The sequence below is a fragment of the Mus musculus genome, chromosome 4 (assembly GCF_000001635.26).
Source record: "Mus musculus strain C57BL/6J chromosome 4, GRCm38.p6 C57BL/6J".
In the NCBI taxonomy this organism is placed as follows: domain Eukaryota; kingdom Metazoa; phylum Chordata; class Mammalia; order Rodentia; family Muridae; genus Mus; species Mus musculus.
In genome coordinates this window covers 62,761,206-62,787,219 of record NC_000070.6, presented here as the reverse complement: position 1 = coordinate 62,787,219, position 26,014 = coordinate 62,761,206, and the positions used below count along the sequence as shown (strand labels likewise).

The 26,014-nt window shown below is 50.0% G+C and overlaps 1 long non-coding RNA gene across 2 annotated transcripts; it reads left to right on the top strand.

Moving 5' to 3' along the window:
• Positions 1-12,056: 12,056 nt before the first annotated feature.
• On the top strand, positions 12,057-22,005 carry Gm30699. 2 transcript variants are annotated; one of them, XR_390639.3, is made up of 5 exons: positions 12,057-12,417; positions 14,040-14,691; positions 17,503-17,594; positions 19,036-20,297; positions 21,183-22,005. It is a non-coding gene; the product is annotated as a predicted gene, 30699 (long non-coding RNA). The 2 variants fall into 2 exon arrangements; XR_881345.2 differs by having other exon boundaries at positions 17,503-20,297.
• The last annotated feature ends 4,009 nt before the right edge of the window (positions 22,006-26,014 follow it).

Here is a 26,014-nt window from a genome sequence, read left to right as displayed (position 1 = left end):
GAGTGTAGTGTGCAAGTGTGGGCTTGGGCATGCACAGAACAACTTTTTGGACTCAGCTCTCTCCCTCCACCTCTGCATGCCTTTACTTGCTGAGAGATCTTGCTGTGCAGGCTGGATTTAAGTCAGCTTGATGCAAGCCAGAGCCATGTGAGAAGAGGGAACTTCAGTCTGCGAGCAAGCCCGTGGTGCATTCTCCTGTTTAACAATTACCTCTGGCCAGGTGGTCCTGAGTGCTATAAGAAAGCAGACCAAGCAGGCCAAGAGGGAGCAAGCCAATAAGCAGCACTTCTCCATGGCCTCTGCTTCAGTTCCTGCCTTCAGTTTCAGCCTAGACCAACCTCAGAAATGAACTGTTAACTGGAAATGTTAACACATTAAAGCTTTTCCTCCCCAAATTGCTTTTGGTTGTGGTGTCTGACCACAGTAAAAGAAACCCTAAAACACTAGTTCCACCTTGTTTCCTGAGACTCTCAGTGAACCAAGAGTTCACTACATTGCCTGGCCAGCGAGCCTCGAGGATCTTCCTGTCTCCACCTTCCCCATGCTAGTATTATAGACAGATACTGTCATGCCTTGTGTTTATATGTCCTGGGGTCCAAACGCCAGCCCTTACACTTTCACGGTAGCACACACTACTTGAACCACCTCTCCAGCTTCACTGGATTTATTTTATTTTATTTTTTAATGGCAGCATTAGCTTGATGGGTCTCCAAAGCTGCCAGAGAGCTCAGCTGGCTTCTGAGCTTAGCAGGCACACCAACTGCTCAGTGGCAAAGTGTTGGCTCTGGCAGGGAGTGAAGCGATTTACTGCCTAGTGGGATTCTTGCTGTAGGTGTAGATCTGTTAAGTCTACCCAAGTTACCAGGAGCCACATGGGGCTCTTTGACTCTAAATTAATTTAAGTGAAGCAAAATTGAAAAGACAATACTTCAGGACACGAGCCAAATTTCAAGGGCTCACTGGCTGCCAGTCGTTAGCAGCTTCTGAACTATATGAGACATCTTCATCATTCCGGAAAGTTCTACCGGTAGCACCAGTACGGAGGCGAGTCTCTCGGCTGCTTCAGTTTTACGAGGATTCATGGAGATGAAGGAAAGCTAATGACGAGATGGAGAGCAACCCCTCCCTCTCTGGGCTGTCTTGGGACCAACCGTAGGCTCACACAGCGAGTATAATCTGCCAAGATGCTGTTCTTCATGTTTTCTAAAGAGAACACAGGTCAGAAGCAGCGCAGGTGTCCATACCTTTCAGCCAGTGGTCACCTATACTGTGTGGCAGGAACAGAGGCTGCCGGGAGGCTTGGCCGTGTGCCACAGGTCCAGATGGAGAGAAGTCACTTAGATCGAACCAGCCCCTTTCTACCTGGACCCTCACAGTGGCTCAGCTCTACCTCGTCCCTGGATTTCTAGAAGTTGACCTGAATTCCTGGAGGAAGACTCCCATCTAGAAAGTGGCAAATGAAGAGAAATGTGTTTGATATGATGGAAATGAAAATGTGTTGTCACCAGTCACAAGTGTGTCCTGGTGAGAAGGGAGAGTGAGCCGAACCTCGTACTTCAGGGCTGTACGGCTACTGTGACGCATCCTCCTGGTCTCTGACCTTCTTACACACCAGGCCTAACTCTAACAACTGGGCCTCAGTGGCCAACACTGTTTCTCAATGTTTTTCTACTTAATCTCAGTTTTAAGGTAAGAGGAGCCCACTGTGTGTGTCTGATAGTATCCAGAGGCCCCTACTCCACCTTATCTGCATTTTTTATTTCTACACTTTCATTTCCCATGGTACTCAAGAGGGGGATAAGAGGGAGGGAGGGTAAGGCAGGAGGGAGAGAGAGAAAGGAGAAGAGGAAAGAAGAAGAAGAAGAAGAAGAAGAAGAAGAAGAAGAAGAAGAAGAAGAAGAAGAAGAAGAAGAAGAAGAAGAAGACGACGACTCTGTTACAACTTTGAATTTGAGACGTCCCCATGCTCATGTGTTAAAGGCTCGTGGGCAAACAGTTGGATCCTGATATTGATTCACCCAGCGATAAATTCATAAAACAGTGACATCGCTGGGCGATGACAGAAACTAGGAAGTGGGGTGTGGCCAGAAGAAGTAGGCCATTGAAGGCGTGGCCAGAAGAATTATATCCTGTCTTTGCTTCCTGGCCACCTCGAGGTGAGCAGCTGCCTTTACTGCCCCCTTCCCTGCACCTCAGACCCAAAACAATGTGGAGGCTGGCAGCCTTGGGCTCAACCCTGTAAAATGAGCCATGATAAATCTTGTCTTCATCACAGTGGAAAAAACGAACTCAGATGCACACACCTGTCATCTTGCTTTAATCATTGCATTTGATCAGTAGTTATTCTTAATTTCTTATTGTGCCTCATTTATATATTAGACTTTATGAGAGAGATATATGCCCGCATAACTGTGCATACTCCTTCTCTCCCTGACCGTGTGTGTGTGTGTGTGTGTGTGTGTGTCTATTGGTATATCAGGAAACCCTGGTCCAGGGCTGCCCTCAGCTTCCCTTGAGCCTTTCATGCTAAGTCCATAACAGTTTGCTGCTGTTTGGAAAGTTGCTAGGTGTGAAACAAAATGGGGAATGGACCCCAGCCCTCGTAAGAACGTCAATCAGTTGATAGTGATGACCTGGAATGCTAGATGGAGAGACTCCAACCTGACAAAAGATCACCGATCTGGTCACTGATGCTGGGTCAGGGCCCAGCAATGGGGCAACAGAATCCCACCGTAGAATGGACCAAGCAGTCATGATGGCATAGAAAGCAATAGCAGTCAAGTCCAGCTAAACTCTCCCAGTCTGGTTGCTGGGAACAGAGTCTAAAGTCCTAGGTGTGAATGAAGGACTAGTGAGCACAAAGACTTAGATTGGAGACTCTCAGGGTGAGCTGAGACCTCCTGACTCGTGCTGCTTATCCCTAACCTCAGAACTGTGCATTCACCCCATGCTCTGGGTCCCCTGCCTTGTCTGATCCTTGAAGGATCTTTGGAGGTCTAGGCAGTGACACCACATAGTCCTGGTCCCTGCCCCTCGGAGTGCCTGGAACAATTGGCCCTAGGCCCTGATTTTCCAGGAGGGAGACTGGGTTTTCCACTCAAATCTTGACCCTTCGAACTCCCATGCTGGCCAGTGACCCTCTGTGAGGACCACTAGGAAGAAGCCAGGCCCCAGGCTGAATGGATATCTGTGGTGGGTGAATGCAGGAAGTGCTGCATCGGTGGCAGATGGGACAAGGATGTGGGGAACGCCATCTGGAAGACGGTCATGAGTGGCAGGCTACTCCTGTGGACAGACAGGGTCCTTCTGTGGCATTGACCCTGGAGTGAGGGAGCAGAGGGGATTATCTATTAGCCTGGTCCATCTATTTAGTGACTGAGGTCAGCTCTGGGAGCACTAGCTCCCTGGATCTTCTGCCCATCCTTAGGCAGGTCGCTGGAGATTGTACAGCCAGAGAAAGCCCCGTGAACAGATTCAGGGGGTTCAGAGGTGTGCTGGGTAAGACCAGGGATGTTTCTGCCAATGCAAGGTTACAGAGTTATCTCATTACCGGGATGTGGGAAATGAGGCTTAGCGCAGATGGCAGGTGATGCACACTCGGCTCCCAGCGGCATGAGAACACAAATGCCGGCTGGTTATAAAGAGGTGTTTGCATAAATACCATCTCCCAGTCCTGCCGTTCCTCCAGAGCAGATGTTGCTGTTCCTTGTGTGGTTAGGAAAATTTAACTCCGAGGGGCCAGGTATAGCCCAAAGACACCAAGCACAAGTGACAGGGACAGAACTCACATTTGGCTGACTCTTTAACCTAGGGTGTTTTCGAGGATCCATCAGTCTAGCAGGCATCTCCAGGGAAGGCTAAGAACTCAGGGTTCCACCCACAGCCCTGCATGGTCACAATCCTCTTGGTTAGGGCCCTTAGCCCAGTAAGTCATTTTAACCTGGGAGCTCAGAGCTAGTCCCCTGCTGGGCACCTCTCTTGGCCCAAGGGCTATACCTTATACTCAGAGGACCAGCCTGAGATGGTACTCGGGGCAGGGGGCATAGAAGCTAAGATCCTACAAGGGAGATCTCACAGGGAAGTCCTCAGAGCTGGACTTCCTTGCAGAGGAAAGCACCCAGGACCTCAGTGTTCCCACCTGCAGTATGGGTGACAGTGACATCAGCCAACATTTAATGGGCACTTCTTATACCAGTCACCCTGCTAATGACTTCACATGTATGGCCACATTGAACTCGCAGACTGACCGCAGGAAGCACTACTCCACATAGGAGAAAAATGGGGTACAAAACTCTTGACGGAGTCGTTCAGGGCAATCAGCACTAGCATTAGAACCCAGGTGAGTGGATTTCGAAGCCAGCCCCGCCCCTCTCACCTCCCAAGCGAATCCCCTCTCACACATAAACACATACTCCTTGCTAGTGAAATGGATTTAGTAACTAACCATCCATTCATCCTCTGGGTACAGCCTCCGTTTTCCTTAAAAAAAGGAATACACTAAAGAGGAATGATCAAAATCAAGCCAGGTATGGGAGGGAAGAATTTCAGGGTGGAACTACCCCTCCTTCCTCAGGGTCCCCTCTCCACTGCCCTCCAGAGGCCTCCACAAAGGGCAGTTCCTATCTCTGCACTCTAAAAGCCACTTAGCAATCGCCACATATACACACATGCACACACCTGCAGATATTTCCAGGGATGCCCAACAAGGACAGGGCAGGGACGGGTGCATTCATAATTGGGAGGGGAGCAGGAATGATCAAGAGATCCTTATAGAAAGTCCCTGGGGACCATGAAAAGCAAGGTGTGGTTGTAGGGGGAACACAGAACTATGATAAAAATAAAATGACAAGGCCCTGCCTTGTGTGGGTGGCTCCTGAGGGGAGTCATTCTCCTAGGGACCCACTTGGGTCCATAACTAGTTTCCTCCCTAGCCCCCCTTGGCCTCTGGTAAGCTAGAAGTATCCCAAATAGGAAGGCGGGAGAAGGGGAGTCAGAAAGTCTGCAATGAAAGTTCCAGAGTCCTTCCACAAAGCCACCTGCTCTGAAGGAGGAATGGGGTCTCAGGGAGAAGGGGAAGGACAGGACTCATTGTCCCTGGGAGGCTTGGGACATCTTAGCAAGGTGGGGAGGGGACACTGTCAAAGGTGGGAAAGAATAGATGGGAATGGTGGCTGGCTCACGTTGGCCTGTCACTTCCAGCTTGTGCAAAGTCCCTGGACCCGTGGCCCTGTAAGAATAAGAGCAGCAGACAGAGCCGGTCCCCTCAAGGGCTTCCCTCTGTGCTTTTAACTGCTTTTCTGTGGGCTCAGGAGCCACCTCACCCTCATATGTATCCCTCAGCTGCACACCAGTCTGTCCATTTTCCCAAAGGGCAAGACCCTCATTCTGCCTCAAGCTATGACACTTGCCTGTCCCCAGGCTGCCTGCCATACTTCCCCCTGGTTTCTCCACTGCCCTCAGCTCCATGTCACCTCTGGGAAGGGAGAGGAAGGACTGTCCCTGCCACAATCACTCCTGTCTGCTGTCCTCAGGAACTTACCATTTACCGACAGTGTTGATCCACCCCTGCACCCCTCAAGACCTCCCTAGAAAACCACCCTGGTGGCCAGCAGGGGCCTTGTTCCTGAACTCAAAGCTCCCTCACAGTAGGTACTCAGGACAGATGTGACACAGCATGGGGCCCTCCGAACGCCTTTGCATCTTGTACATCTGTTTGGAGCCGCAGTTAGCCCCAGATGTGTTATTTCCCTTGTTAATTACCGCAGAGTAATTGTGGTAAGAAGTGTAAGTAAAGCAGGCATTAATGGGAGGGAAAACCGATTTCCTGCGCGGGCTCACAGGAGGCAAAGCTGGGTCTCCCTGTAGCCTAGAGAATTCAGAAGGGGAGCATTCACCTCACCCACCCTGCTTCTCAGGAAGGGTCCCCTCCCACGCTGAATCCCATCTCCTCTTTACAGAAGAGTAGGGACCTGGGAAAGCCTGGACCCTTCTAGGGTTGCCACCTCGATTCTTTGTGTCCCATAAGAGCTGAAAGATATTGAGCGTATAGGCTCTGCAATACTTCCCCTCGCCTCGCTCTTTCCATCTTAAAATGGGCTAGCGGCACTTCTCTGCTGTGCCTGTACAAGCCACAAAACAGATGGCATGTGTGGTGTCCTGGATGGGTATCCACCAAGGTGACACCTTTCACTCCCTTTGCAGTGTCCTAGAAAAAAGATGAGCCCCGCCCTGCGCCTCCACCTACTGGACTCTGCCGGAGAAGCTCCAGGTTGATTTTGACAAGGTTAGTGACAGATGTCTTTAATACGGCTGCTCCAGACCTCAGTTTCCAAGAAGAGCTTTCATTGGAAGGGCAGAAATGTCACGCCTTCGTGGGGGGGGGGGGGGTGTGCAGTACAGCTGTCGTATGCTGTTTCCATTTCTGTGTCCATCAGTCCTCCCCACCCCCCAACACACACACACACACACAAAGTGATCGGTATGCCCTCAGGGTTGGAGAAAGCAGAAATGGCTCCAGCGATGTAGAAGAGAAAGGGGGTCCTTAAAGCGCAGGGGAGGCGGGGTCACAACTGGTATATCAGAGCCTACTCATTGGTCATTCGCTGCTGAGCTGCAGCGATCCTGGGCTTGCGTTTGCTTCTCGATGACCTGAGACGCCCTCTTGTGGGCATCGGCGGTAGTAATGGGGCTTCTTGCCTCTCTTAGCGGGTTTTTTAAAGGATCTCTTCTGCCAAACGACTACTCTCCTATTTTCCAAAATACGGAGATGAGGATGTAGTCTTGTATCGGGTCCTACCATTAAATGTGGACCCATTATTTCACTTTTTAAAAAATCAACATACAAAAATTTGAAAATGACAAAAAAAAAAAGCACAAACAATGCAGTATAAGAGTATGCATTATTCTTCCAAAAGTCCTGAGTTCAACTTCCAGGACCCACCTCAGGGGCTCACACGCCTGGAACCTCAGTTCCATTGGATACATTACCTCTGGCCTCCTCAGGTATCTACCCACACACATTTACACATCCCTGAGTATAAAATAAATATTTTAAAAGAAAAAATATTTACAAGCCAACAGTGACCCTTACCCCACAGCCAACGAAAGAAGAGAATAAGGTTACAGTCTTCTTGTCCACAGGGTGCTGGTTTAGAAGGAAACTCAGTATTTCTGCAAACACTTGGTCAATTGGAGCTCAGCTCTGAGCTGCGGATCCAGGACCAGCCGTGATACGGACTGAGTACCAACTGGGTCAGCTCCAGCTATTGATCCTGAAACCACAGGTACTACTCCTATCCCACCTCTCCATATCTGACTTCTCTTTCCATCAAAAATCCAGGCAAGGTTAGCCCCAGGGCATGCAGTGTGCTTTAGAGAGCTCAACCCACCTTGCTGCAATGCTGAGTGCATGCGTTTGGGCTCCTAGTGTCCCTGCTCTAGCTCCTGACCTACACTAGATATGGTTACACAGTTAATTCCAAGCACACTTTGATGGGGATGGACCCTGCAGGCTGATCACGGCTGTGTCACTCCTCAGATATGACTTTAAGCCATCCCCCATAAGCCTTGATGCCCTCACCATTTGGAGTGATAATAGAGCCTTCTTCACCAAATAATGGCAAGCACTGAGTGGAGGTGCAGTATATGTGTGAGGCCCGGGGTGGTGGCTTATTTCATTCAAGCCACGTTAATTTCTCTTCAGATATGCATGGAACTTGACCCTGACTCTGTAAGGTCCAGATGCCTGCTTAGCCTTTGAGAAGGTCCCATTTTATGAGAAGCCCGTGCTGAAAAAGATTTAGAAATGCATCCAACACATTTTGTGTTAAAGGAGAAGGGAAAGGGGCCAAAGATGGAAAGGGAGTGGGCCACAGTCAGTCACCTCCAAGGTGAGCCACGGTCACCTGCAGGAGAGATTCTTCCTGTACCTGCAGCCAAGGCTTCAGTAAGTTCCGCGCTTCATGGCTCTGGATCTTTGTTTGGTGAAGTGGACACAGTTGCCCCTCCTCCCGACCATGACTCCCAGTCCAGTGCGGGAATCTCCCTTAGCAGGAATGAATGAATCACAGACTCTTAGGATCGCATGAAGCTGTGTTATACCTGACTCCCATAGTAGTCTTGGCTCAAGGTCTTCCCTGAAAGGACAGAAATCTTGGTAGAAACCTTGGGCCAGAGGAAACAAGCTCCTACTCCAGGTGGTTTGGGTTTTTTTTTCTAAGAAAAAAAAAGAATTTATATAAAAATAGGGTTAGCCTTCTCTCCCCAGGTGGACCTTGACCTTCACTGGCTGCAGGAGCAGAGTGGCCACAGTTTAAGGAAATGGGTGACTTCACATCCCTCAAATGTAGTCCGATGACCCCGGGCATTCCCAAGGTGAATGGCACTTTTCAAAGGTCAAAGGCCAAACACAAAATGCCAACGATTGCATCAAAACATCAGAGTAAATAAAAGTAAAAATAGGCCATCATCAAAATAAGCTGGCCACTCAGTGACCTGCAGCTGGTAGAGGCTGCCGTCCGCATTTCCTCCTTTCTTTCAAAAATAGCTGGATGCCTAGAGCTTTCTGGGGTCACCAAAGAGGAAAAAGTCCCTCAGGAGCCATTACAGAGTCCCAGTTTCTCCATCTCACTGTTGATATCACATGGAAAATCACCAAGGAGAATAATGATTTTCTGTACACACATGTAAACAAAAGAACATACAATTTGCCCTTTCTCCCCAGGAGAGCATTTTGCTTTTTTTATTTTTCCAGTTTAGAGAAAATGCTAAGAACACTTAGGGTGTTGTGGAAATGTCAGAAAATCAAAGACTCGATACTGAGACAATACAAAGAAATTTTTTGAAGACAAGCGGCTAGCTGACGGGGTGGGCGTGTGGTGAGCCAGACAGCAGCTATAAGGTTTCGGTTTTAGGAAGCAAGCTCAAGTGGGAAGGGAAGTGGAAAGTTCTGGAAAGTGAAGGATGACAGGCCCTCACAGAGGCCCAAAGTGTTCATTTGGGGCTGGTAAAGTAGTCTGTGTTCTTCGATTGATTAATGGGCTGTCTTAAAGTACAGTGTTTATTCATAACCTGATGACAGGATCGAGTGATAGCCATGGGGACAGAAGTAAGAACCTGGCTCTTGGCTCAGCTCAGACACAGTCAGGTCCAATGTGACTTCCAGTGACCTCTGACCCCTCCCTGAGCATGGATCTCTTTTTCAGAGAAATGTGATGTTCCTTGAGGAGGTAACAGAGGAAGTCCTGGATTCCACTCCCTGCACCTGTCTTATTTGGGGTTTCTGTTGCTATGACCAAAAGCAACTGAAGGGCCCAATCCAATGCTGCTATATCTGTCTGCTTCAGTCTCTATTCTGCACACCAGCACCTCACCCCTGGACGCTGGAGTTCTTTGCACAGCCTCCTCCCCACCCCCCGCTTGAGAAAGGGTAGACCCAGAGGGGAACAATCCCCACAAAGCATCTAACCAAACTAATGGGTGGTTCCCCCGCCCCTGCAGGCCGCCAGGCTCATGCCCAGAACCGCCTTGCAGGCTGCCAGGTGCATGCCCAGAAGTGACCCTTCCCCTACCAGTTTCACATCTCTTCCCATATCCCCATTTGCCTCTTTCCCCAAGGGGCAGGTGCTGCTCCTAGCAGCGGGGTGAGGAAAGGTCATAGAACATGAGCCAAATGGCCAAGGGTGTGACGTCTCAGCAGCCAGCAGAGAGCATGGGAGTTTGCTGTTGTTTATCAGATGCATCTGGGTTCATGTCAGCTTGAGAGGATGGGGGGGGGGGGAGACGTCGTCAGTGCTGGGCAGTGACTGGTGACTTTAAAAATGGCCTGAGATGCTCCAGTGAGTTAGTCCATGTCAGAGTCCACTTCCACATAATGGCAGTTCATGAGAGTCCCTCACAGCAAGAATTCCTGGGATCCAGCAAGCATAGGTAGTATAGTCAGACTTATCAGCCTTGGTTGAGGTCCATTAGGATGTCAAATGCTCCGAGAAATCCTGCAGAATGGAGAACTCGTCAACCTTCCTACTAGATTGCCAGGTCCAAGCAGAGAATACGGTCACTACCGTGCTCATAGCAGTCCTCAGGATGAAGTTCACCCGGAGGGACTGGCCACATCTCCTGATAGGAGACCTGGCAAGGATACAGCATTTCCAGTTATACCAATCATTAACATAGCAACGGTAAGTCAAGGGTCACAAGATTCCCCATGAGGGACGAAAAAGGATGTGGTAAATAAACTGGCAGGCCTTAAAGGTCGCAGAGAGTTTGTGCTGGTAGCTATTCTCCCACTGAGTCACTGAGACATCACCCTAAACCCTCACTGAGAAGAGGACGTGAACACATTGGGGTGCCCTGGAGAGCCTGGGCCTAGCCCGAGAGACTAGATACACACCCCTCACCCCCACTCCTAACCCTGTCGCTGAGGCGTCACTGAAGAAAACAACATTAGTTATTGTGTATATTAACTGGCATTTGAAGCCACCTGAAAGGGCCTGTCCTAGTTAGGGTTTCTACGGCTGTGGTCAAATGCACCTTGAGGAGGGAAGGGTTTGTTTCTCTTACATTTCCAGGCAACAGTCCATCTCTGAGGGAAGTCAGGACAGAAACCTGGAGTCAGGAGCTGAAGCAGAGGCCATGGAGGGATGCTACTTACTGGCTTGCTCCCCATGGCTCCCTCAGCCCAATTTTTATACCATCCAGGGCCATCTGCCCATGGGCAGCACCTCCCACAATTGGCTGGGACCTCCTAGATCCATCTTTAAGCAAGAAAATACCCCCACAGACTTGCCTACAGATCAATCTGTCTTCATTGAAATTCGTCTCCTAGATATGTCTAGATTTGTGTCAAGTTGGCAAAGCCAACCAGCACAGTGCCTCCCAGTACATTCTGGGGAAGAGACACAGGCTCCTCTCATGGGACCCTTCATCTGTCCTCCTGTCTAATGGGGTCACTCATGCACAACTTGAGAGCCACATTCAGCTGCCCTGAACTTTCTCAGAAGAAACAATTGCCACAGCAACGGGCTGGCATGGCCAGAAGTGTCTCCCCCTCTCAGCCTTTGGCCGTCATCCTGGATCATGGCTCTGTTGTTTCCATACATTTACAGGAGATATGGAGACACAGATCTTAAACTCCAGCACCATCAGGGAGTCTGTCTATGAGCCATGAGCCTTGGCTTCAAACTCACTTTGCCATCATCACCAAGTCGCCGAAGGAACCAAGACAACTAAAGCAGGGTACAATGTGTATTCCTTGAAAAGGCACTGTCCCTTCCAAGAAATACATTTGTCACCCCCAGAATGACACAGGATGCATGACACCCTGCTTCTCACTCTTTAATTGACCTATTCACAACGGGTTGCCATGGTCCAGGCTCTGACCATACTAACTGGTTAATGTCAGCAGAGTGACTCCAACAGCAATGACAGAAAAGGAGACACTAATGAGACCCAAGAAACCCAGTTTTAAGAGTGTGGCCTTTTTGTCAAGTAGCTGACTGGTCCAGACCAAAGACTTTTCTTTACCAAGGCCTTAATTTCTTGCTGAGAGCCCCTTAATGGAAGAGATTAGCTTCGTTTGTCCTCAAGGTTTCTCCTGGTTCCTTCTAGAATCACAGTCAGCCTGCACTTGAGCCCTGGTGATGAGGGGTTTCGAAGCCCGAGTTTCAAACGTGTCAGAGTGCAAATTCACTCAGTCACTTGCTCATCTCTCATTCTTCAACATGTTGTTCAATAATCACTTATGAGCACCACTAACTAGGTCTGTTATTTAAGGAGAAGGGAGTCACGTGTGGCCCTTCTATCCAGGCACTCCCGGGACCATGAGAAGACACGAGGAGCAGGTGCAGCTGAGATGGATGTCATGGCAGGCAAGCATGTCCACCCACACTGGACAGGGTGCTCAGGGTGACTCCACCCTTCAGGGAAGTGACTCGTAAGCCCAGCTCCAGAGATGAGGAGAGGGAATAGAAGTACATTCTGTGCCTACCAAATGGCACATGTGAATCCCTGAGCCGCTGAAGATAACCACTTCCTTGCTGAATCATGAGCTAGAGCAGACCTCATTGAGACACCCCAGCAATTGATTGGCTCCTTTCGGAGTTGCTGTTCCAGGCTGCTTAGCTGCGCTGGAGTAACACAAAGGAGCTGGCTCACAAGATATCAACTGTAAAGATGGGAGACATACAACAAACATGGAATAATGGTCTGGTGACCCCCCGGGATGACCCAAAAGGAAATGAACCGGTCAAGAGGGCACCTGGCATAAGGAAGAGCCTCAAAGGCAGTTTGGTTTTGCTCACTCGCCCATCCTATGGAAGAGACCGGCTAGCTGTACAGTTGTCCTGCTGACTCTCCTCAGGGAGGTAGTTCCTGCCTACATGCATCGCTGTGGGGGTTCCCCCTCCACCAACAGGCCAGGTAAGAGCACAGGGCCTCCAGGAGATCTGCATGGAGCAGGCTAAGGACCAAGTGCCGCTTAGACACATTCTGTTGCCTGAAACTCCAGCTTTGAAACTCCTCATCACCAGGGCTCAAGTGCAGGCTGACTATGATTCTAGAAGGAACCAGGAGAAACCTTGAAGACAAATGAAGCTAATCTCTTCCATTAAGGAGCTCTTAGCAAGAAATTGAGGTCTTGGTAAAGAAAAGTCTTTGGTCTGGACCAGTCAGCTACTTGACAAAAAGAGGCCACACTCTTAAAACTGGGTTTCTTGGGTCTCATTAGTGTCTCCTTTTCTGTCATTGCTGTTGGAGTCACTCTGCTGACATTAACCAGTTAGTATGGTCAGAGCCTGGACCATGGCAGCCCGTTGTGAATAGGTCGATTAAACAGACAAGTAACAGTCTGGAAGTAGAGGAAGGAATTTGACTCAATATGGGGGCCATACTGGGAAGGGAATAAATGAACCAGGTAACTCCCAGGTTCTGAGATGACATAAACAGAGGGCAAGAGGTATGCGTTGTGACACAGTCTTGGTCAAGATGTATTCCCAACCATCACGGAGCCATCATTGTCTCCAGTCTCTCTTGCAAGGTGGTCTGACAATGTGTCAAAACTGTGTAACATCTGTTTCCAGGAGCCATGCTCCTTCCCTGGCTGGTATGAGCTTTCTGCCTTTCCTTCCTCCCAGTGTGAGACTCCTAAGGATGCTCAGCTCCTTTGGAACCAGTTTCAAAAGTCTGGTAGTCAAAAGAAGAGGCACCAGTGTGTCTCCATAGATTATTTTCCCTACTACCTGGTCTGGTTCACTCTCCTGTAGAGGAAAATAGAAAATCAGTCCAGCCAGCTTCCTCTGTCAGCTAGCCAGCTGTTTGTAAGTGGGAGAAAAACAGGTGGCAGACACATGCAGACAGAGACCATGCCAGGGCCCTTGGAGGAGGCAAGATGCCCTCCACCCCTGAGGAGCAGGCTGTGAGCTGAGATCATGTTCTGCTTAGCTTTGTATCACCAGGACCGTAACAACCTGGCAGAAACACCTGAGGGGGCACAAGTTGACTGGGCCATGGTTTCAGAGGGCTTGGAGCCTTGATAACAGGGAAGAAGGTAAGACAGAGTAGCCCCAGCTGCAGGAGGCTGTGACAGACACCCTTCACGTCGTGGTAGACCCAGAAGCAGAGAAGCAGACATGGCTATAACCTTAAAGGCCCACCCTAAAGAATCTCCTTCCACCAGCCTGGCCCCACCTCACAATGTTTCCCGAAGTTCCCAAAATAGCATCAACAAGTGGGGACCAAATGTTGAGAATAAAACCCTAGGATGAGGGCACATTCCAGATTCGAACCAGAACAGCCTCCAAGGTTGGACAAGCTTTTCCTTCTAACATTGTTGTCTTTTTATTTCTGTCAGAGGAAGGCAAAGCGGGGTCCTCATCTCCTCACGGCGTTCCCACTGTCGCACCGTGCAAAACCCTCTCCACGAGCTTACCTCCTCCTTTTCCGATGTTTTCTCATTTACACCTTTTCCCTGCTCTATGCTCCTCCCCCTCCCCCCACTCTATGCTCCTCCCCCATAATCACCCCCACCAATGTTTCCTCTGCAGGTCCTTACATATGTGTGAATCCTTACCAAACACGCTGCGTGGTCCTGCTTCTGTGTGTTTCGATGACTGTGGCTTAATCCTACACTGTAGCTCTGTCTGTCGCCTCTTCTGTGGCTCAGTACCCAGAGATCTGCGGAGCTGTCTCTTAGCTGCTTCTGACTGTATGGAATCCACCAGAATGCACTTCTCTTACTCATGCACTTCCGCAGTGGAGGACATCTAAGTGTCCTCCACACCTGTGGTACCCAGAAGCACCACTGTAATAGCACCATGAGCATCAGTATCCTTTATTCTGTGTGAGGGGGATCTGGGATGGATGTTGGAGGGTGGGGCTTGTTGGGTCACTGTGATGGCTAATTTTTACTGTCAGCTTGAGATGCTTGGGAAGAGGAAACTTCAGTTGAAGAATTGCCTCCTGGTCTTTTGGGTTGTCTGCAGCACAATTTTTTTTTTTTTTTTTGACTGCTAATTGAGAAGGAGAACCCAGCCTACGATCGGCATTGTGATTCCGGGGCAAGTGAGCCTGGGCTATACAAGAAAGGTAGCTAAATGTGAACCAGGGTGCAAGCAGTGTTCCTCCATGATTTCTGCTTCAATCTCCTGCCCTGCTTGAGTTCCTGCCCTGACTTCCGTCAACGATGGACTATAAACCGTGAGATAAACATTTTCCTCTCAAAGCTGTTTTTGGCCACGATGTTTATCATAGCAATAGAATTAGGACAGTCCTAAGAAAATGCTTAATTCCCTTCCCAAACAGCTGTTGGAATGCCAGAACCCTACAGTCTAGTAAGAGCAACCCCTTCAGCTGGATACTGTCCCCATCAACTCCAGCTGGTCCCATAGGTAGTAGGTAGCTGGCAAGAGTTTGAAGGGACGTCCTTCCTTTGGCATACCTACACCTATGCCAGGAGCATAGCTTGAGGCTGAGGTGACCACACTCGGCATTGTAGAGAATGGCTCCCACATGCGGGGAGTGGCTAGACTGCAACCTGCCCTTCCCAGCATCCTCCAGTTCACGTGTCTTTTAGCTGCGCCATCCAGGCTGGAAATGAGGTTCCAGGGTTTCTTTCACATTGCATGCCTTGGATTGCTTGGGGCGTGCATCCACACATCCATGGAGAATCCAGAGGTCGATGTTGGACATCTTCTTATTTGAGAATATGAGAGTCAGTGAGGTCTGGCGGTCCCCCTGCCTCTGGCCCATTGGCATGGGGCTACAGGCACACACCCCTGCTCCCAGCTTTCACATGGGTGATGGGGGTCTGTACTCATGACTTCATGCTCAAGTAGCAGACACTTTATCCACTGAGCCCTTCCAGCACCAGGCCTTGGATTGTTAATGTACCCGCACAACTCCTCATGGGTTTCTGGGTTCTTGGACTTCTTCTTCCACAAGTTTGCATGGAGAGTCACTGTTGGTGCATAGGAGTTCTTTGCAGTGTGAACACTAACCCTTCTCTGCTCCATCTTCCTGGCTTCACCCCCCCCCCAACTCACCTGCTTTCTCTCTGTTTTCTTCCGCTGAAGAACATCCCCTCACTCCTCTGTCTTTGCAGCCCTACCCTTTGCTTCTAAGTCAGAAGGTCTCCCCAGCTTTCCTATTTTCTATAGGACCCTAGTGCTACGTTCTAAATCAGTCTGGCTGATGAGAGGGGGGAAGAACTGGGTTTTCTTCTCTCAGTCTTCCATGGCTGGGCCATGACCTCCACTCTCGCTTGTAGTTCACCTGCCCAGTTCCAGAGTCTCCATGGACTTCCTTCAGAGGTTCCTGTCCAGTTTCTTTCTGCATCTCCATCACAATTTTAGTATGAGGGTTCTGTGGGGTATCTTAACATGTGATGTGGTGGATCCTTCCTTTAAAAAGTCAAAGCAGCCAGGCGTGGTGGCGCACGCCTTTAATCCCAGCACTTGGGAGGCAGAGGCAGGCAGATTTCTGAGTTCGAGGCCAGCCTGGTCTACAAAGTGAGTTCCAGGACAGCCAGGGCTATACAGAGAAACTCTATCTTGAAAACCCAAAAAAAAAAAAAAAAAAAAAAAGAAAGAAAGAAAAAAAGTCAAAGCAGAGCTCAGGGAGACATTGGTGACATGCTTGCACGGTCTGATTCTCAGAATTCACGTAAACGAATTAGCTGGAGTGGTTGTGCAGGCCCCTAGTGCTGTGTCCCTGGAGCTCACTGGACAGCCAGCCTGGGCTAATCATGTCTCTCTGAGAAGCCCTGTCTCCAAAAACAATGTGGATAGCCTCCGAGGAACAGCCCTAATGTTGACCTCTGGCCTCCACATTCATGCACGCACACACACACAAGTAAAAGTTGTCCCGATAGACGTATAGCTCTGAGCCAGGATCTGAAAACTTGTCACCTAGCTAGTTAGCTCCTGTGGACCTTCAGGTCTAGCCTGAAGCTGGCCCTATTCCCTGAGGGCAGTGCTGCAGTCACTGGCATGACTGGCCCGGGTGGTTTGTGACATTAACTATGCTTGCTTCCTTGCTGTCTGCCCTGTACTAGTCAGCAGCTCTTTCAAAGGCAGAAACTTGGTCTGTCTTAAGTAGCATCCACACAACACCCAGCCGCAGCTGAGGGTGGTATCTATTGAGTGTTGAAAAGCCATACTAAGCACTCCAGGGGAGCTGTATTCACCCTCCATATAAAACCTACCAGGCAGGGACTGCGGTTATTACCAGCAGAAAGGTTAAACGATGCTACCTAATATTACGCAGCCACAACATGATTAAACTTTTATTTGAATCCAAATAATTGCACTTAAAGTTCCCACGTGCTAACTGTCCTACCTCCCGGGGTATGTGAGGAGTGATTGAATGGATGGACAGAGGAACGGACAGACAGGTAGATGGATGGATGGACAGACAGGTGGGTGGGCGGATGGGTGGGTGAGTGGATGAATGGTTGAGAGAGAAGAAAAGAAGGTGAGCAGATAATTCAAATCGTTTAAGCCACACTTTGTCTATAGCTCCTTTTCCCAAGCAATTACGCTCCTAATACAGGCTCTTTTTCCTGCACGATACTGGTTTTCATAAATTATGGAAAATTCTTTGGCTATTGCTTGTTATGTTATGGCCTGGGGTAGAGCACAGGGGTGATGGATGACTTTTTAAATTCTTTCCCATCGGCTTCGAGAACTCTCTAGGCCACAGCGGCATGCAGAATCTATAATTAATTATTATTCACACTTAATACAGTTAGATACTGTGAACACACACTTTCCATTAATTTATGTGGCTGGCTCCTCATCATTTTCCCATAGGTATAGTCACTGATTTCTCAAGTTATTAAAAATTAAAATGTATATTAGGGAGGGTGAGGAGCGTGGTGTCCTTGTGCCTATTTATAGTCTAAAGTCACAAACGGGGTGGGGAACTCGGCTGCTCTGGGGGGGGGGGGGAGGCTGTTCTAATGGAAGCTGGACACTCATTCTCAGTAGTTCATTCTTCACTGTTAATTAGGGACAGCTGAGCCACGAGGGTCCAGAGCCACAGGCTTTGGAGAAACCGGCCTCAGTCCCTGGGGACATCCTCACTATTCCTGCCCAAGGCAAGTAAGTAGCCAGCTGGTAGTTGAGGTGAGCAAGGCCTAGGATGAAGGAAGCCTTACCTGACCTGGAGTGGGTGGCCAGAGTAGGAGTGGGGGGTAGAGTGGGGTGGAAGGGGGTGGTTAGAGTGGGTGGTAAGAGTGGGAGGTAAGATGGAATGTAGGGGGTGTGACCATGAAGGCAGGAGATGGGTGAGAACACAGGTCACTGAAAGAGCCAGTCCAGTTTGGTGGCATGCAGACGAAGTCCCAGCTACAGGGACAGTGGCTCGGCTGCCTGTGCTTATAAGCTCAAAGGCAGCCTTGGCAACGTTGGTGAGCTCAAACAGCAACAGGGAAAACCACAGAAGAAGCAGTGGAGAAACTGAGAGAGTAGTAACTTTGCAGAAGCCTCCATGCAGGAGTCTAAACACCATGGTTGTTGCAGGAACCATGCTCACCTGCTTTCCCTTTGAGTGAGGAAAACTAAGGTTCATTTTCCTGAAAATCAAAGCCAAGAGCTTCCAAATAGATCCAGTCAGCCCTCTCCATTTCCCAGGAGCCTTCGAGTTCCAGCTCGGGGGCACAGTTCTTACAGGGGACTTTCAAGCAAGTGACACTGTAGATAGGAACACCCCAATGCCCAGACGACCCACCCGACCCACCTGGAAGCTTTCCTCCTCACATCAGAGACACACTGTGGCCCCGGGTGAGGAGACAAGCAGAGCCTCTGCTGATTTACATATTCTGCATAACTTTGCATAAAGCATTGACAAGTCTCAGAGCCTGTGCAAGAAAACTAATTAGAGGGGCACCTTGTCCTAAGAGGAGAGGGGATATGTTTGTATCTCAGCTGCTTGCTCGGTACAGCTGTAGGAGCTGGCTTGTGGTTATAAAACTGGCTGGCTTGGAGGCTGGCCTTGAACTTGCTATATAACCAAGGATAACCCTGGGCTTCTGATCCTCCTATCTCTGCCATTAAGTTCTGGCATGACAGATGAGTACCACCAGCCAGGTTTACGAGGTACTGGGAATCATGCATGCTAAGCTCTCTCTACCAAGGGAGGGAGGGAGGGAGGAGTGGAGAGATGATGAGCCAAGTCTTGTGGGTCCGGCTGTCCAATATGCTTGGCACAAAATCCAGGACACTTTTAGTACTCAGTGAACATGTAGGTATTGAGTGAGTCTGACCCACGAACAGCCGAATTTCCCACCTGATCTACTTTACATTCTATGAATTTGTTTTGCACATGTGTACAAGTGTGAGTCTGGAGCTGGTGTTCACATGCCATAGTGAATATGTAGAGGTCAGAGGACACGTTTTGGGCACGGGACTTCTCCTTCCACCATGTGGGACAAAGAAATCAATCTCAGGTGGCCAGCCTTGGGGGGCAGCAAGCATCTGTGTCCTCTGAGCCATCTCACCAGCTGCCTGATATTAATGCCAGCAATGTCTCTCTCGCTTTCAGCCAGTTCTTGGTAGGTGTTTACTTTGCATAGGAAATGGCCCCTATTCCTACGTCACCAGGGAAACCGCTGGTCTCCAAAAGATTGTCCTCCCCAAAAGGTCATCCCCCATGGAGAAGCTCATGAGGCAAAATTTTGCACACAAACTAAAGACAGAAACCAGTGAGAAGCCGAGGCAGACAAGGTATAGGACTCTGTAGGGCTGGGACATTTTCTTATTTCCTTCTAGACTTTTCCCAAACTGCCTCCCCACACCCTTTGGACGTAGATTTGGGACATCCCCTGGTTCTTTTATTACTCTGCACAAGGCCTTCGAGGACAAAGGGGGCCTGGGGTTCTGAAGATCGATGCTGCTCCAATACTCTCCCCCTGCGGCAAGCTCCTGACACATCTTCTCCACAAGTAATAATTAGAGACAGAAATATCTGACCTACTTACGACTCCACAAATACACACATTTGGTGGCTTCCACATCAACTTGGGGGCCGCCAGAGGAGGCTGGCTGAGAACAGTTTTGTTTTATTGTTAACCTGGCGCTTCTCATTCCTGCCCACCTTCCCTCCTCTTCTCCTCCATCCCTCAGCTGCCTCCTCCCTGACCAGGTACATTTTGGGGACCAGAGTGGTTACTTTTACGGCTAGTTCCCATGAGCAGAGGGGTTTAGGTGTCTGTCTTTAGTAGGATGGGTTCTACAGAGAACCACAGGTATTCCAGGCTGGACTCAAACTCACTATGTAGTCAAGGGTGACCTTGAATTTCCTGCCTCCACCCCTCAAGTGCTGGGATTACAGGCAAGTGTCTCATCCTGCAGGTTTTATGCCTCAATGGGACTCAAACCCTGGGTTTCATGTGTGCTAGGCAGGCACGGTCTAGGAGGCTCCCCCAGCCTTGTACTAAGCCCATCCTCACTTGGTCAAGTCTGAGCTTCCCACGTATCACCCACATGCCTCCCCCTTATCACCAGAATGAGACTGAGTGTTGATGACAATGGCAGAGACTGCATGCCTCCTGCCGAGCCATGAAGTCACTCCACACAAAGGAGTGTCAAGAAGGCACCCGGACCTTAAAGAAAGTGGGGTTGGTGAAACATGTAGCAATGAGTAGGTAAATTAACGTGGTAGAAGATGGGGACCTTCATCTGGTTAGAGGACATCAGAGAGGGTTTGAAGAAGCTGTGCACCTAAGCCCTGTATCATTAGTCTCTTCCAGGTGATGAATGAAAAGCCACTGTCACCCAAAGAGCAACTGGGGCAAAGGCACAGAGGTCAGTGGTGACTGCTGGGGCTCAGGAAGCCACATAAAGTTCAAGGGCTGGAGGAAAGAGCGTGGCTCCATAGGGAGGCCATGAGAAGGCAGAGGAGAAGGGAAGGAGAAGGCACATGGGCTTCAGGAAGGGAGCCACAAGATTCAGAACTCTGTGGGTTCCTTTCACATAGTCCACCTGGACCGAAAAATGTGGGAAGATGCTGCCACCCTCTGCTCCCTACCCACGGCCTGTGCCAACCATAGCATCCTGGTTATTGTCCATCAGCCTAGAGTTACACGAAGTCACACTTTACTAAGCTTAGAACCCTGAGCATCTGGCCATGAAGGAATCACAGAACAGAGAACAAACAACTCAATAAGCAGTGGGCTTTGACGAGCGTCCATAGACATGGGCTCGGCCTCCAGCCTCGGGGCTGGGGGAGTAAGTAGCCATCAGCCCTGGATTGAGTCATACTAGGCCTTGGCCAAGGACAAGCCAGGAAAGTAAGGCTTCAGTGTCAAGAAGGCAGTAATGGTACCACCTAGGAAGGGGGACTGCAGAGAAGTAGGCAAAGATCCCAAGGATACCCACCCCAGGCCCTCACAGACACCCTCTGCAGAGCACAGGGGACAGGGAACCACCAGGAGGTGACAGGTTGAAGCTAGGAAGGGAAACCAGGGCACAGTGTGTGGGGAGGTGGGGGGGAGGGGAGAAGATACTATCTGGTAGGTAAACTTAGAGCCTTTCCTGACTCGTGATTTCAATGTTACATTTTATGTAACAAAAGTAACGTTTCCTATTTAATGCAAAGAGCTGCACTGTCTTAGTTACTTTTCTCGGCTCTGTGACCAAATACTGACAGAAAGTAATTAAAGCAGGACTTGTTTGTGCTCATGGTTTCAGGGGGTTCCGAACCTCTCTCTATGGAGAACAGGGCAACTCACATCATGGCTGCCAGGAAGCAGAGAAGAATCCAGGAAAGGACCAAGGCAAGAGACAGCCCCAAGGACACCCATGACAACTGCTGCCTAAGGCCTCAGCCTGCTCTTCCCTTCCCCCAATAATGCTCTCCTATAATGAAGCCATGAGCAGGCTGATCCATTGATCTAGTCAGAGTCTTCATGGTCTAATCCTCTCTAGAAATGCTCCGAGATACCCCAGTGTTATATTTTACTAGATGCTCCTGAACATCTCTTAACCAATAAAGGTGACACTCAAGATTAGCCAGCACACCCTGCTAATAGGATCTTGGCATACCAGGTGGACGGTAGGGTTTGTGGTGACCCGCGTCTGCTCTGCCACAGTGCTCGGGCCACTCAGGGAGGTAGGATGTGGGAAGTTTTGATTGCATGTACTCCACACCAACGCCTGGCGGGTGTCAGGCTATGGGAAGCTGGGGGACACTGCTCTGGGAGTGGGGGAGCACAGTCTGAGGTCCTGAGGACAGCTGGAGCTGGGTCAGGGGTCCCCAGGCCTGCAGGGAGGCCAGGGCTGCCTGGTTCTCAGGATCTTGGGCACCAGCTGGGGTCGAAGGGAAAAGAGGGGAGAGCTCTGGCTGGGCCCTGCCGGGAGGAGAGTACTGGTTTGTTCGGTTGGTGGCTTGGCTTGGTGGAGGTCATGACTAGGAACACTGAGAAGACTTCTGTGGGAGATTAGGTGGCCGGCTCTTTAGACAAAGGGTTGTTCCATTGCTCTCCATGGCGGATCCCAATGAAAAAAGACAGTCCATGGTTTTAAGACATGTATTGTCATGGTGGAAAGTGGATGTGTAAAACCATACCCCCTTCTCAGAGTGGGCCTGAGGTTAAATACCTTTTGCAGGGAGGAGTGTCTGGGAAGGAAAGCTTATTGGCTAAGCCTCCAGGCCTTTAGGTACATCATTAAAATGGAGATCTGTCTTGAGGCTACATGACCACAGGTCACATCCTCTACCTGTGGTGGGGCTCGGAGCGTTGCCCTTAGGTAACTGAAAGACACAAATCTATGGAGAGCTGCAGCCTAGTGTCCGGGAAGCAGGCAAAACACCTGCCTACCCACAGGGTTACCAGGGTTTCTAACTTTAGCTCAACCAGGAATCAGGCTGCCTTTCACAGTCTTACACATTATGGAAAATAAGCCTGAGTAGTGCCTCACATTTTTCTCTTCCTCCCTCCTAGAAGGCCGTACCCCTCAGGCCTGGCTAGACCATTGAGTTGGCAGTATCCTCAGTTGTTACCACACACACAAGACCTAAGGCACCATCTCCACCTGTGCACTGAGCCCTATGTTCCCTGGTGTCACTTAATCCTCCAAATGTTTCCTCCCCAGAATACAAGGTTCTCAGCTGGAAGGGTTTCCTGGGACAAGGAGTCCCCTTTGCTCTGCCTCCCTTTTTTAGCCCCCCACACACACCTGTACCCATCTCTACATTCTCAGAGCACACATCTAGACCAGAGGCCGGGAATTTCCAGACACCCAGATGAGTAGTCAGCTCACTGGGCAACAGAGAATAAAGCAGGGGCCTGGTGTGGTTGATAAGGAAGGTAAGGGTTTGTAGGTGGTAGAAATATGGACCTTGCTCCAGGCCCAGTGAACACCCATGGCATTTGACAAAACCCCAATGCGACCTGTCCCGGGACTGTGTAGCTTCAGGAACGCTAAATGTTCCCAGTAGCCCCATGACAGAAACTGAGAGCCTGCCATCTACTCTGTTGCAGACGAGTGCCTTCTGGAGCATCTCCACAAGGTGTCAGCAGAGGCCCAGTGGCGTCCCCTATACAGACCTACCTTCATAGGCATTCTGGGAAGGCCTGGCTATCCACAGCCACAGCCCAGACAAGCTCTGCACCAGGCCCTGAGCAATTAGGTCATCACCCAGCAAGTGGAGGGTTTGGGAGTCAGGCATTAGAAGTACACATATGCAGGGCATAGTGGTGCATGCCTTTAATCCCAGCAGAGGCAGGCAGATTTCTGAGTTTGAGGCCAGCCTGGTCTACAAAGTAAGTTCCAGGACAGCCAGGGCTACACAGAGAGACCCTGTCTCAAAAAACCAAAAAATTTAAAAATTAAGAGGTACACATATACGCAGGCTTAAACTATAGTTCAGTTTGTAGTGTGCTTGCCTAGCATACGCGAGGCCCTGGGTTCCACCCTCAGAGCTCCACAAACCAAGTGTAGTGGTGTATACCTTAATCTGAGCCCCCAGGAGGTGAAAGCAGGAGAACCAGAAGCTCATGGTTATCCTTGAGTCTATAGCAAGCTTGATGTCAGGTTATACTGTATGAAATACGCATGCCTCAAAAGTAAGCATACGTATATGCACGTGGTGGGGAGTCACAGATGGATGGCTGTGTATCATTTGCTTGGGTGCACTTCATGCATGTCTTTAGGTGTGTACTCACAAGGGTATTATGCATATGAGTGTCTGTGTGTCCGTGCACGTGTTTATAGGTGTATGTGCACATGGGTTCCTATAATTAAATATACAGGTATGTGTCAACTCTGCCCTGCCTCTCTGCCTTCTTGAGATCTGTCTCAGGAGCTGCCACTCAAGAATGGGTAGGATCCGGTCTAGTAGCTGCTCAGCCAGCCCCTGCCATGCTCTTAAGACCTTGATCTTGAGTGCTGAGTCCCGACCAACATGTACCGAGCCACACACACAAGGGCATGGGCAAGGGAGAAGCTGGGTGCGCAGAGGACTGAGTTTGCTGTCTGTTTTGTACAGTGATAGGGGACTTCTGGTGACCCTTGAGCAGGAGTAGGAGGAAGGTGAGTGGAGGCAGAGGCACCCTTGCCGGCTGTGCTATGACTGTCAAGTCGAGAATCAAGGAGTGAAGAGAGTGGGGGGAGGGGCACGGCTGGGAGATTCAGAGTCAGAGAGCCACCAAGGCACCTGAGTCCTGCTCAACCTTCTGTGCCCACTCCATCCTTACCTCCTCTGAAAACTTCCCTCCCCACACGGCCCACTGCCTCACAGTCTCTTCAAGGTTGATGTTGCCACAGGGAGCCCTTCAGGGTTTCTGAGGGCAGGGCCTTCCACAATGTCTTCCCCCTCGTTCTCCCTAACCCAAGCCTCTTGGATAGTTTAGAAAGAGGACACCGGCCGGAATGATAGGTCGGGTGAGTTGTGGCTTTCAACTTGGTAGAATCTAGAATCGCCTGGAGAAGGCCTCTCTGTGTTCTGCTGACCTGGGACAACCCACCTGCTGTGTAGGGTGCCATTCCCTGAGTGGGGCCATGGAGGACACCCAGAAGGGGAGCTGAGTGGGGGGGGGGGTGTTCCTGCTCTGTCCCTGACCCTGGATGGGATTTGCCCAGCGGCTTCAAACTCCCGCACCCTTGACTCTGCCCTCGAGCTGTGATCCAGAAATAACCCTTTCCCCTTGGGGTTGCTTTCATCAGGGTTCCCTCACCACAACGGGAAAAGAAACCAGCACAAACGGCTCTTTTGAGCCGTCCTGCCGGGGTGGGAGAAGAGAGGGTTTGTGGGTGTCATGCCTACAAACTGTAGGAGTCCAAATTTACCATCCTCCGAAGACAGGCCTTGCTGCTGAGTGAGGTCAGAGGCATGAGCCCCTACCCACCCCCCACCCCCCACCCCCCATCCCCCACCCCCCACCCCCGAGTTTGTCTTGACCTTGTCTTGAGGATAAGAAACAGTGCCTGCCTCTGAGTTAGGTCTTACAGAGTTGTTAGCCATGATTGTTACCATTGGGTCCAAGACAGGCCACATATCTAGGACCACAGAAAGGCAAGTTAATAACTGACCCACCAAAGCACTGGCTGGTGTGGCCCTGGCATCCTATAATTGTGTGTGTGCACAATCTACCTGTTCACTCACTGGCCAACCTTTTTTCCCCTCAGAACACCCTGAATGCTAGCCCTGTGGGTTCTCTTTACTAAGAACTTTCTAGAACCTTGCAGAATGCGACCAAATCATAGTACTTGCTAATTATTCTCCAAGGTAAATTAGCAAATTTAAACCTCCTTTATTTGTCAAAACTGGGACCATCCTTCCAGATTGGAAGGCAACTCCACCACATGTTATTTCAGAACTGGACACTAGAGGGCAGCACAGGGCCAAGTCAGGACTGTTTAACTCTGCCAAGGACTCAGAAGACAGGGGGCAACTGGAGCTCCTGGAAGCAGCAGGCTGGACACCTTTAAAGCCAGTCTCTGCCAGAACCAGGGAGTTGGAGTCTGTACAGGGCAGATTTACCCAGGCCATCCACTGTTTTGTTGTGGTTTGGTTTGGTTTGGTTTGGTTTGGTTTGGTTTGGTTTGGTTTGGTTTGGTTGTTTTTTCACCAAGCCAGTCAAATTTTCTCACAGTGCTCCTAACCATCCGACAGTAAGTGCATTGAACATGATGATTCTGTGTTTAGACTGAGGTGTCATAGCTGAACAAGAGTCACCAGGTGGAGAGAGGGACATGAGCAGAGCCCAGCTTATACAAGAGCCCCGAGGCAGAGGAATGGGGAGCTGTTAATTTCTCATCCCAAGAGCACCCAAGAAGCAATGCAGGGGCTGCAGCCTCAGCTCTCTGGCTCCTGCCAGGCCCTGTCCTTCATTCCTGGCTTCTTCTTCAACAAGCTGCTTTTCAGATGTCCCAGCAGCTGGGGCTGGAGGCAGAGGAATGTTGGCTATGATAAAGCTGGACCAAACTTCCCCAGCATAGGGTCCAATAAGATGTTTTTATTTTAATGTCTGGACTAAGACAATGGCAGAGCCTCCTGGAACAGATGAGGCTGGCAAGAA